Raw genomic sequence first — 12394 nt, 5'->3', positions numbered from 1 at the left:
CATTGACAGGTTTAAGTTGAAGGGGAAAAGATTTAATAGGAACCTGAGGGGTAATGTTTTCACACAAAGGGTGGTGGGTGTACGGAGCAAGCTGCCAGAGGAGGTCATTGAGGTTGGGACTTTCCTAATGTTTAAGGAACAGTTAGTCAGGTACATGGATAGGACAGGTTTGGAGGGATATGGACCGTGGGACCAGTGTAGCTGGGACAAGTTGTGGGCAAGTTGAGCCGAAGGGCCTGTTTCCCGGTTGTATCACTCGATGGGCGCATGCAAATGAGATTTATGTAATTTGGCACCGTGTTCAACACAGACATTGTGGGCCGAGTGGCATGTTCGTTTTTCGTTGCGTCGTCTGCTCACTGGCCATTTTGAAAGCGGAGATTGATAAATTCTTCATTAGTACAAGTGTCGATGGTTCCGGGGAGAAGGCAGGAGAATGGGGGAATAGATCAGCCATGATAGAATGGCAGAGAGGATTCGATGGGCCGAATGTCCAATTGTGCTGTTATGACCAGGTGTCGCAGCATCCACACACATGACGCCAGGTCCACGGGCATCGCCACCGTGAATCATTGCTCTACAGTTCCAGGAGCTGCAAGATCAGCTGACCATTGATTCCACGGCCCATCGGAAATCTCTCAGACATACAATGGCCGTGCGGGCCGCGACAGTGAGGGTGAGGGACAGGGTGGGGATGAGGGGGTGGGGATGGGTGTAGGACAGGACAGGACAGGGGCGGTGAGGGAGGGGCAGAGGGCCACACACACTGGGCTGCAGCCGGCGCTGGGACCGGGGATGGGAGCCGCGGGGAGCGGATAGAGCGGATAGAGCGGCCGCGGGGGTGAGTGCGTGGAGCCGCGGGGAAAGTCGTGTCTCTCTCTCTCTCTCTCTCTCTTATCTGTCCCCTCTCTCTCTCTCCCACTCTCTCTCTCTCTCTCTCTCTCTCTCCCTCTCTCTCCCCCCCTCTCTCTCTCTCTCTCTCTCTCTCTCTCTTCTTCTCTCCCCCCCCCCCCCTCCCCCCTTCTCCAGACTGTCGGGGGAGGGGGGCCGTCTGTACCTGTACCTGTGACACCTGCAGGGGGGGGGGGGGAGGTGTGTCATTGTTTCCCCTCCTGGTGTCCCTCAGTGACTGTCCCTCCGTCTTGTGATGCCCCCTATATGCTGGGTCCACAGTCACGGGGCAGGGACAGGGACAGGGGGAGAGGGGGGGGGGGGGGGGGGGTGAGGCCCACCTCCCCGCCCGAGCTCTGCCTGGGGTGGGGGTCTGTGGGCTGGCACAGGCCGGGGCTGGGGGTCTGTGGGTCTGTGCAGGAGGCTGGTGCACTGGGTCGGAGAGGGGCCTCTGGGCTAGCAGCTCTGTCCAGGAAGGGCCGGGGGGGGGGGGGGGGGGCTAGCAGGGGGGTGGGGGATCTCTGGGCAAGCATCTTCTGTCCAGGGGGAGGAGGGGGGGGGGGGTCTGTGCGTCGCCTGCTTTGGCCACCCAGTGCGATGGGCAGATGCAGGGGAGATGTGTACCCCTGTAGCAGTGTAGCCCACGCACAGCTCCTGGATCGGGGGGGGGGGGGGGGGGAGCAGGTGACAGGTGACCCCATGGATCTGCCTTGCCCTGTGTGTGCTGTGGGCTGGGATGAGCCCATGCATCATCGACCCGCTCCTGCCACCAGCCCCGGCACTGGGGGGTGATAAGGCACTGGGTGGAACAGCCTTTTCCCCTCTGCTTCACACCCCTGAACTAATCGCCCCTCTCACACCCCTTTCCTGATCCTACCTTCACCTCAGTTGCTTATCCCGTCTCTGTGTTTTGTGCCACGGTGGTGCAGCGACAGAGACCCCTGTTCGATCCTGACCACAGGTGCTGTCTGTGCGGAGTTTGCACGTTCTCCTTGTGACCAGGTGGATTTCCTCTGGGTGCTCTGGCCCTCCCACATCCCAAATACGTGCTGGTTTGTGGGTTAATTAGCCCTCGGTAAATTGCCCCCTAGTGTGTGTGGGAGCGGATGAGAAAGTGGGATAACACAGAGCTGATCGATGGTCGGCTGGGACGTGTTGGGCTGAAGGGCTGTTCTGTGTTGTATTGCTAAACCAAAGGCTTTGTTCCTGGTCTCAGTCACTGTTGCTCACCCCCCCTCCAGTCCAGTGCAACGTCCTTCACTGCTGCTCTCTGCTTCCTGTGATGAGACCAGGTTCCTGCCCGTCACTACACCACCTCTTTACTTTATGATCTTGTTTTATCGATAGTCTGGTGGTAGCTCCTCATCAAATGCCCTGTAAAATTCCCCATCTACAGAACTATGTGCTCTACCAAACGTTGTCAAATTACTTAGAGAATTTTGTTTTCAATTAGTTTTCTTTCATTAATCCACAATAGACAATAGGTGCAGAAGTAGGCCATTCGGCCCTTCGAGCCAGCACCGCCATGCAATGTGATCATGACTGATCATCCCCAATCAGTACCCCGTTCCTGCCTTCTCCCCATATCCCCTGACTCCGCTATTTTTAAGAGCCCTATGTAGCTCTCTCTAGAAAGCATCCAGAGAACTTGCCTCCACCGCCCTCTGAGGCAGAGAATTCCACACTCACTACTCTCTGTGAGAAAAAGTGTTTCCCCGTCTCTGTTCTAAATGGCTTACTCCTACTCATTCTTTTAGTGATTGCTAATTTTGTCCCTCATTGTTATTTCCAGAACCTTCACCACTGAAGTTAAAGCAGTTTTACTTTTCAGTGTTTTAGTTTAGAGATACTGGATATTGGACGAGAGCATGATAGGGTGACCCAGTGGGTCCATCACCACGCTTCTATGGTACTGGCCACTGGGCACTGGGCACTGGCCACTGGGCGCTGGGCACTGGCCACTGGGCGCTGGGCACTGGCCACTGGGCGCTGTCCACTGACCACTAGGCGCTGGGCACTGGCCACTGGGCGCTGGGCACTGGCCACTGACCACTGGGCGCTGGCCACTGACCACTAGGCGCTGGGCACTGGCCACTGGGCGCTGGCCACTGGCCACTGACAACTGGGCGCTGGCCAGTGGGCGCTGGCCGCTGGGCACTGGCCACTGGCCACTGACAACTGGGCGCTGGCCAGTGGGCGCTGGCCGCTGGGCACTGGCCACTGGCCACTGACAACTGGGCGCTGGCCACGGGGCGCTGACCACTGGGCGCTGGCCACGGGGCGCTGACCACTGGGCGCTGGGCACTGACCACTGGGCTGGGCGCTGGGCACTGGCCACTGGGCACTGGCCACGGGGCGCTGACCACTGGGCACTGGCCACGATCGCTGGCCACTGGGTGTGGCCGCTGGGCCTGGCCGCTGGCACTGGCCACTGGGCACTGGGCACGGGGCGCTGGCCACTGGGCGCTGGGCACTGGCCACAGGGCGCTGGCCACGGGGCGCTGGGCACTGGCCACTGGGCACTGGGCGATGGGCAGGGCAGGAGATCTGTCAGTACAGTGTGTGGTGCCTGTGGCACTGGATGCCGAGTGTTGGACCAGGGAAGGGCAGGGGGTTCTCGAGGGTCTACATGGCTGGCGCTGGGTGTTTGAGGTACGGCAGTTGTCTGCACTGGTCACCGGGCACGTCAGGGTGGGGGGGGGGGGGGGGATCAGTCAGGGTGGGGAGGGTCTGGGTGGGGTCACGTGGGGGTCAGTCAAGTGAGGGTGGGGTCAGTCAGGGTGGGGGTCGGTCACGATCACCAGTGATGTGGGTTTGGAAGGCTGTTTTATTCTGCACATTTGACACACACGCAGGCCGCTGCTGGAGCTGCTGGAGCTGCTGGAGCTGCTGGAGCTGCTGGAGCTGCTGGCCTGGCATTGAGTGGCAATGCTGAAGCTGCTTGGGGTGCAGGGGCTGCTGGCATTGAGTGGCAATGCCGGTGCTGGTGCTGCCAGAGGTGCTGCAGGCAGCTGCAGCTATGTGCGGCTGTGGGCGTGTGCAGGCAGCGGGCTGCAACTGACTGCAGGTCCCTCAGGAGGCTGCGAGCTGCCAAACACACGCTCTGTGCAGATGCAGATGCAGATCTACGAGTCGGGTTGCCATGGTGACAGCAGCAAGCCCAGGGTGGAGGCTGCCTTGCTGTGTGCTGATAAGGCCTCTAGTCAGGGTGGGCACTCCCTGCACAAGCCGCCCACTGAAATAGCTGATGCACGAACCTCTTTTATTCCCCCGTATTGACGTCTGCACCAGACGCGGACTCTCAATGTCATCTGTCAGCGGGTCTGGGCTTCCCAGCCAGCAACTGTCAGCTGTGTAAAGTCAGTGAGAAACCATCCACTAACCTGTAAGTATGTATAAACTGTGAGTATTTGTAATTTACGGAGAGATGATTTAGCAGGGTGTGGGGCTGGTGATGCTGTCTGCCTGTCTGTCTGTGTCTGCGTGTGTGCCGTGCAGGTTAGGCTGGGCCTCGCAATTCTGGCAGCCTGTCTATAGCTCACATCCCCGTCACACCTCCGTGCCTCATTACTCCCAGTCCCCTCTCCCTTCTCCCCAGAGTTGCCTATTTTTATGTTTCCGTTCAGCGCCGTTTAGTCAACTGCGGGTTGGACAAATCCCCAGCGGGAAACCATTAGCAATTGCTCTTCTTTGGAAGAAATGCGTGAAACTTCACCTGATGTTCCAGGGGTGAAGCGGGGCTGCATGACCTGTGGTGTGGGGCAGATACACCATACGGTGCGATAGAACTGTACATATCCCTGCAGGGACATTGATCTGTCAACAGTGTAAAACAACAAAACACAAAATACATGGAACGAAATACTGGCTCGAAGGGCCGAATGGCCTCCTCTTGCACCTATTTTCTATGTTTCTAACATGAAATTAAAGTGGAGTGGGAAGGATTAGGCAGAGGGGGGGGGGGGGGGGGGGGTCAGTGTCAGTGGACCCCACAACTGAAGGGAACAAGTGGGAGTGATCAGACAGGGGGGGTGGGGAGTAAGGTGCTTGTACTCTATGGGAAGGCATTATTGCTGTTCTCACTACTAATTGGCCCTCCCCTCGTTCTAGACAGTGACCTCTGGTTCTGGACTCGTCTCGGTAACAGTGGTGAAGGTGGAGTGTGCAGCGGTCACTGCTGGATCCACTGCTGTTTGTCATCTTAGTTTAGTTTAAAGGTACAGCGCGGAAGCAGGCCCTTCGGCCCACCGAAGCCCACCGCACATTAATACTATCCCACACACACTAGTCAATCCAATTAACCCACGTCTTTGGAATGTGGGAGGAACCCGAAGATCTCGGAGAAACCCCACGGGGTGGGTGCAAACTCCGTCCAGTCCAGACAGCACCCTAGTCGGGATCGAACCCTGGTCTCCGGCGCTGCAAACGCTGTAAGGCAGCAACTATCTCTGCGCCAAAGTGTTGCCCTCATTTTAACGATTTGCATGATATCCAGTCATGCAGATTACACCAAGATTAGTGGTTTATTGGTCAATGAGGAAGGATATTTCTTGCTATTGAGGGAGTGCAGCATAGATTCATCAGGTTAATTCCCGGGATGGCGGGACTGACATATGATGAAAGAATCAAGAGAGAACTAGATAGGGTTCTTAAAGATAGCGGAGTCAGGGGATGTGGGGAGAAGGCAGGAATGGGGTACTGATTGTGGATGATCAGCCATGATCACATTGAATGGCGGTGCTGGCTCAAAGGGCCGAATGGCCTACTCCTGCACCTATTGTCTATTGAATGGGTCGACTGGGCTTGTATTCACTGGAATTTAGAAAGATGAGAGGGTTTCTTATAGAAACATTAAAAAAAAAAATAATGCTTGGACAGGGTAGATGCAGGAACAATGTTCCCGATGTTGGGGGAGTCCAGAACCTGGGGTCACAGTTTAAGAATAAGGAGTCGGCCATTTAGGACTGAGATAAGGAAAAAGTTTTTCACAGAGAGTTGTAAATCTGTGGAATTCTCTGCCACAAAAGGCAGTGGAGGCCAATTTACTGGATGTTTTCAAGAGAGAGTTAGATTTAGCTCTTAGAGCCAAGGGAATCAAGGGATATGGGGGGAAAGCAGGAATGGGGTACTGATTTTGGATGGACAGCCATGATCATATTGAATGGTGGTGCTGGCTCGAAAGGCCGAATGGCCTACTCCTGCACCCATTTTCTATGATATAACCATATAACCATATAACAATTACAGCACGGAAACAGGCCATCTCGGCCCTACAAGTCCGTGCCGAACAAATGTTTTTTCCCCTTAGTCCCACCTGCCTGCACTCATACCATAACCCTCCATTCCCTTCTCATCCATATGCCTATCCAATTTATTTTTAAATGATACCAATGAACCTGCCTCCACCAATTCCACTGGAAGCTCATTCCACACCGCTACCACTCTCTGAGTAAAGAAGTTCCCCCTCATATTACCCCTAAACTTCTGTCCCTTAATTCTGAAGTCATGTCCTCTTGTTTGAATCTAATATCTAAGTTTACAACAGGATCTTGCAGGATCTTGAGCGGTAAGCATGCAGCAAAAGCTTTTCACTGTACCTCGGTACATGTAAAATGAAATAAACTGAACTGAATTGGATCTAGATTAGTTGGTGAAGATGGGCCGAGGATTGGAAACTAGAATTGAACGCACCAGTGTGAGGTGTTGCAGTTTAGTATATCGAACTAGGGCAGGGTTTACACATGAATGGTAGAGGCTTGGAGAGTGTTGAGGAACAGAGAGAGTACAGTACAGGTGTGTGGTTGACACAAAGAAAGTGCAATTACTTGAAGCTAGACAAAAATACTGGAGAAACTCAGTGGGTGGGACAGCATCTACGGAGAGAAGGAACAGGCAATGTTTTGGGTCGGGACCCTTCTTCAGACTGATGGGGGGGGGGGGGTGGGGGGGCTGGAAAAAGAAATGAAGTGGGGGCAGAGACAGTGGGATTGTGGGAGAACTGGGAAGGGGAAGGGGAAGGAAGGGGATAAACTGCCCAGGGTATCATTGGACTCCCCCTGCCTCCTCTGGAGGACATTTACCACTCCAGATGCTGCAGCAGGACCTGTAATATCGTGAAAGACATTACACATCCTTGTCACTACCTTTTCACACTGCTGCCCTCAGGAAAAAGGTACAGGTCGCTAAAGTCACGCACTGCCAGACTCAAGAACAGCTTTTACCCATCAGCAATCTTGGAACTGAACTCTGTCTCGGGAGCAGGTTATGGGGAAGGAGGGGGGGGGGGGGGGGGGGGGAGACAGTGTTAATTTATATAAATGTGAATCCATGGGTGGGTTTGGGGAGGGGGGGAGTGTAAAAAGTATGAGTATGTGAATGTTTGAAGTTCTTTTAAATGGAGAGACACAGTAATCTCGTTGTATGTGACACATGCAATGACAATAAAGCATTCTGATTCTGATTCTGATCCTGATTCTGAAGGAGGGAGAAAGCAAGGGCTAACTAAAATTAATGTTCATGCAGCTGGGGTGTAAACTACCCAAGCGAAATATGAGGTGCTGTTCCTCCAATTTGCACTGGGTTTCATTCCGGCAATGGAGGAGGCCCGAGACAGAAATGTCAGATTGGGAATGGGAGGGGGAGTTGAAGTGCTGAGCCACCGGGATCAGGTTAGTTAACACGGACTGAACTGCAATGACTTGTTTACACTAAAGGACATGCAATGCTGGAGTAACTCAGCGGGTCAGGCAGCATCTCTGGGGAAAAGGAATAGGTGATGTTTTTGGGGCCAAAAACCCTTCTTAAGACTGAAAGATAGAGAAGGCCAGAACAAAACAGGGCTGCCAACAGATGACCTCAGGAAGGGTGGAGTCCATAATGGCTCATTGTTGGCTGGGGAAGATGTGCTAACATTCAAGGATGCAAACAGTGGGACTGGTAGGGCTGTGTAGAACATGGATAGGTGATGTTTCAGGTCAGGACCTTTCTTCAGCACTATGTAGATAGATAGATAGATAGCCTTTTATTGTCATTCAGACTTAGTCTGAACGAAATTGCAGCAGTCATACATATAATACAATACAATAAAACAACAATAAACACACATTAACATCCACCACAGTGAGTCCACCCAGCATCTCCTCACTGTGATGGAGGCAAAAGTCTTTGTGTCACAGGCCACAGGCATGTGTCCACAGGTGTGGGGTACCCTGAATGTGGTGGGTCAAAGGTCCACAGGTGTGGGGTACCCTGAATGTGGTGGGTCAGGTGGACAGGGCGCTGAAGAAGCCATGAAACTCGCTGGAATGTTTTGAGATGCACATGAGAACTGGTGGAATTGGCACATTTGGAATCACAGAAAGTTTTCAAATAAAATCCCACATATGGTGATGCAGCAGTAGAGTTGCAGTCTCCCTGCGCCGGAGACCCGGGTTCGATCCCGACTACGGGTGCTGTCTGTACGGAGTTTGTACACTCTCCCCGTGACCCCATGGCTTTTCTCCGAGATCTTTGGTTTCCTCCCACACTCCAAAGGCGTACAGGTTTGTAGGTTAATTGGCTTGGTATAAATGTAAAATTGTCCCTGGTGTGTGTAGGATAGTGTTAATGTGCAGGGATCGCTGGTCGGTGCGGACTCGTTGGGCCGAATGGCCTGTTTCCGCACTGTATCTCTAAACTAAAACTGACCTTCATTGGAAAGGGCACTGAGTACAAAGTTGGGGCATCATGTTGCAGCTGTACAAGTCGCTCGTGAGACCAACTACAGTAGGGATGTCACGAGATTGAAAAGAGCGCAGCAAAGATTCAGCAGGATGTTCAGCCTGTGTTCTAGTGAGACATTGGACAGGCTGGGACAATTGTTCTTGAGAGCGAGCATAGGCTGAGGGGTGACCTTGCAGCACCTGCAGTTTCATGTGTCAGTCCTGATCTTTATTCTGACATTTTTTTCTCTGCCTTGTTTATCCCAGTTTGCAATTGACCTATTTTTTCAATTGAGTTGAAAGATATAGCATGGAAACAGGCCCTTCGGCCCACCGAGTCCATGCTGCCCGTTGATCACCCGTACACACTAGTTCTATGTTATCCCTCTTCCTCACCCACTCTCTACACACCAGGGGCAATTTACAGAGGGATGATATGGGAAGAAACTGGAACTGCCAAAGGAAACTATGCAGTCAAAAGGAGAACGTGCAAACTCCACACAGACAGCACCCGAGGTCTGGATCGAAGCCAGGAAGCTGGATTGTGTCACGCACTATATTCCCATACTTGAGTTTAGTTTAGAGATACAGCCTGACCAGTGATCCCTGCACATGAACACTATCCTACACACTAGGAACAAATCACATTTATACCAAGCCAATTAGCCTACAAACCAGTACCTCTTTGGAGTGTGGGAGGAAAGTGAAGATCTCTGAGAAAACTCACGCAGGTTGCAGGGAGAGCATACAAACTCCGTACAGACAGCGCCCATAGTCAGGATCGACTATAAAGCAGTAGCTCTACCTCTACTGAAATAACGTACAGTATTTCTTTGACTCAAGAATTCTTGATGTAGTAATTTCTGATACAATGCCAGTGGCTCTTTGGGGAAAGTGTCTTTGATCTATGAGGTGTGTTCCAGTGAGCGGTGACCATTCCCTGTGCAGACGAAAACTCTGTACTGCACTGGAGTTTAGAAGGATGAGGGGGATTCTTATAGAAACTTATAAAAGGACTGGACAAGCTAGATGCAGGAAAAATGTTCCCAATGTTGGGCGAGTCCAGAACCAGGGGCCACAGTCTAAGAATAAAGGGGAGGCCATTTAAGACTGAGGTGAGAAAAAACATTTTCAGCCAAAGAGTTTTGAATTAGTGGAATTCCCTACCACAGAGGGCAGTGGAGGCCAAATCACTGGATGGATTTAAGAGAGAGTTAGATAGAGCTCTAGGGGCTAGTGGAATCAAGGGATATGGGGAGGAGGCAGGCACGGGTTATTGATTGGGGACGATCAGTCATGATCACAATGAATGGCAGTGCTGGCACGAAGGGCGAATGGTCTCCACCTACACCTATTTTCTATGTTTTAATGAAACTGCCAGAACATAGTTTTCAAAATTTCACTTTGCAAAATGTTTTCCTGGACTGCAACACTTTCATAAATCACGGGTTGGAGAGATATGGGCCAGGTGTGGGCAAATGGGGCACAAGGTGCTGGAGAAACTCAGCGGGTGCGAAGGAAATAGACAACGTTTCGGGCTGAACCCTTCTTCAGACTGATCAACCTACAAACCCACACGCCTTTGGGACATGGGAGGAAACCAGCATGGGACATGGGAGGAAACGGAGAAATCTCTCACGGTCACAGGGTGACCGTGCAAACTCCACACAGACAGCACCCCTGGTCAGGATCGAACCGGAGTCTCTGGCGCTGTGAGGCAGCAGCTTTGCCACTTTACCTCCCTTAGCCCAAGCTAACTGTGCTGAATGTTCAAGAAGGAACTGCAGATGCTGGAAAATCGAAGGTACACAAAAATGCTGGAGAAACTCAGCGGGTGCAGCAGCATCTATGGAGCGAAGGAAATAGGCAACGTTTCGGGCCGAAACCCTTCTTCACACTGATAGGGGGTGGTGGGGAGAAGGAAGGAACAAGGAGGAGGAGCCCGGGGACTGAGGGATGGGAGGAGACAACCCGGGGGCTGAGGAACCTTTTGTGTACCTGTGTGCTTAATGTTTGTGGGATGATGTGTGTGTGGGACCACATTGAATGTTTACTGCAGATCTAAACCCAGCCCATTCCACCGTCCCCTATTGCTGACGTTTCCAATCACCCCGACCTCTTTATCAACAATCAACCAGCTAAACATGATTTCCCTTTCAGTGCTTTGTGCTGATCCTACATGTTATTGTTTTCGATGGTGTTTGGATGTAGTTTCCAGCATTCTCCCCACTGAGGGTTCCCTGACTCTCCCCACTGTTGAAGTGAGGAACAGGAGGGTTGCCATTGGTTTGAGCAGTAGGTAGGTGTCAGCAGAATGCTGCTGGCCTGGCTGGTGAGAGAGGGGTGAACAATGGGCAGTAAAGACCAGCGCTGGAGCCCAGCAGGTCAGCACAAAGTGGTGAGAGCGCCAAGCACATCACACGCCCCAGGGGCAGCCTATTCTAAGCCTGTTTAATAAATAAAAATCCAGCCAAGCTGCGAGCAAGTGCTGCCTGCCTGCCTGTTACATAAACTACAGGGCGTGCAGTGGCCCAGCACCAGCCCACATTGCTGATCTCTCAGTCGGCCTGTCTCAGTATAGACGCTCCTCCCATGGTGGAGAGGAGGAGACGGGTCCCTCTGTGTGTGTCGCCCACCACTGTCTGTCTGTCTTCATTGATCGATCAATTGATTGATACTTTATTGTCACGTGTATTTGCTACGGTGACATTCGTTGTTTTGTGTACAGTACACGGATTCAAGAGTCCAGCGCTGACAACGTTACTCAAAGGTATTCAATATAGTCCGAACTCTTTCTATGCCCCCCCCCCCCACCCCAGGTCCCACTTAGTTCTCCGTGCCCTCCACGCTGCTACATAGAAACATAGAAATTAGGTGCAGGAGTAGGCCATTCAGCCCTTCGAGCCTGCACCGCCATTCAATATGTTGGGGGCTATGCGTCAATAGATAGGGTGGTTATGGGGTAAAAGGAGCAAATTAATAATATTAATATAATATCAAGGGGCGTAATTAGCGTGAGTGCGGGGGGGGGGGGGATAGTTAGTGTGTGTGACGCTGCATGTCGGCTCCCCCCCCCCCCCCCCCCCACAACCGCACGCTGGAGGAACAGACCCAACGGGTCTGCACTTGGTCTAGTATCGTCTGTAAACCACTTTCTCCCCCCCCTCACTTTATAGCTGTGCCCTCTAGTATTGGCAATAGTATTGGGGGCGGCACGGTAGCGCAGCGGTAGAGTTGCTGCCTTACAGCGCATGCAGCCCCGGAGACCCGGGTTCGATCCCGACTACGGGTGCTGTCTGTATGGAGTTTGCATGTTCTCCCCGTAACTATGTGGGTTTTCGCTGGGATCTTTGGTTTCCTCCCACACTCCAAAGACGTACAGGTTTGTAGGCTAATTGTCTTGGTATAAATGTAAATTGTGCCTCGTGTGTGTAGACAGTGTTAATGTGCAAGGATTGCTGGCCAGTACAGACTCGGTGGGCCGAAGGGCCTATTTCTGCGCTGTATCTCTAAACTAAACTGAACACTTCCACCTTGGGAATAAGGTTCTGGCTGTCGACCCAATCACTTCCATAATTTTAGATACTTCTGTCTGGGCTGCTCAACATCTGACTTCCCACAGAATCCAAGTTAGCCCAACCTCTCCTTGTAGCCCAGTCCCTCTAATCCAGGCAGCATTCTGATTAAGCTCCTCTTAATCAGGGGTAGATGGTAGAAATGCTTGTCCATGGTGGGTGTGAGGACGTGGGGGATTGCGGTTGGAAGTGGGGGTTTGGAGGGGATCTGGGGGGTGGTTTTCATTA

At 52.5% G+C, this 12394-nt stretch overlaps 1 protein-coding gene across 3 annotated transcripts in view; it reads left to right on the top strand.

The window, feature by feature from the left end:
- The first annotated feature begins 484 nt into the window (after positions 1-484).
- Positions 485-12394, top strand: part of dmtn (dematin actin binding protein) — a 91066-nt gene continuing 79156 nt past the window's right edge. For 2 of the 3 annotated variants that reach the window (XM_055661978.1, XM_055661981.1), the window contains exon 1: positions 3883-4276. The gene's annotated coding sequence lies outside the window, so the exon portion shown is untranslated. Of the gene's footprint in view, positions 677-3882; positions 4277-12394 lie in introns of those variants that run through there. The other variant, XM_055661979.1, reaches the window with a different exon arrangement.

Source organism: Leucoraja erinacea, chromosome 35 (genome assembly GCF_028641065.1).
Source record: "Leucoraja erinacea ecotype New England chromosome 35, Leri_hhj_1, whole genome shotgun sequence".
Taxonomy (NCBI): domain Eukaryota; kingdom Metazoa; phylum Chordata; class Chondrichthyes; order Rajiformes; family Rajidae; genus Leucoraja; species Leucoraja erinaceus.
Note: the sequence above shows the minus strand (reverse complement) of the source record. Positions and strands in the feature narration are given on the sequence as shown.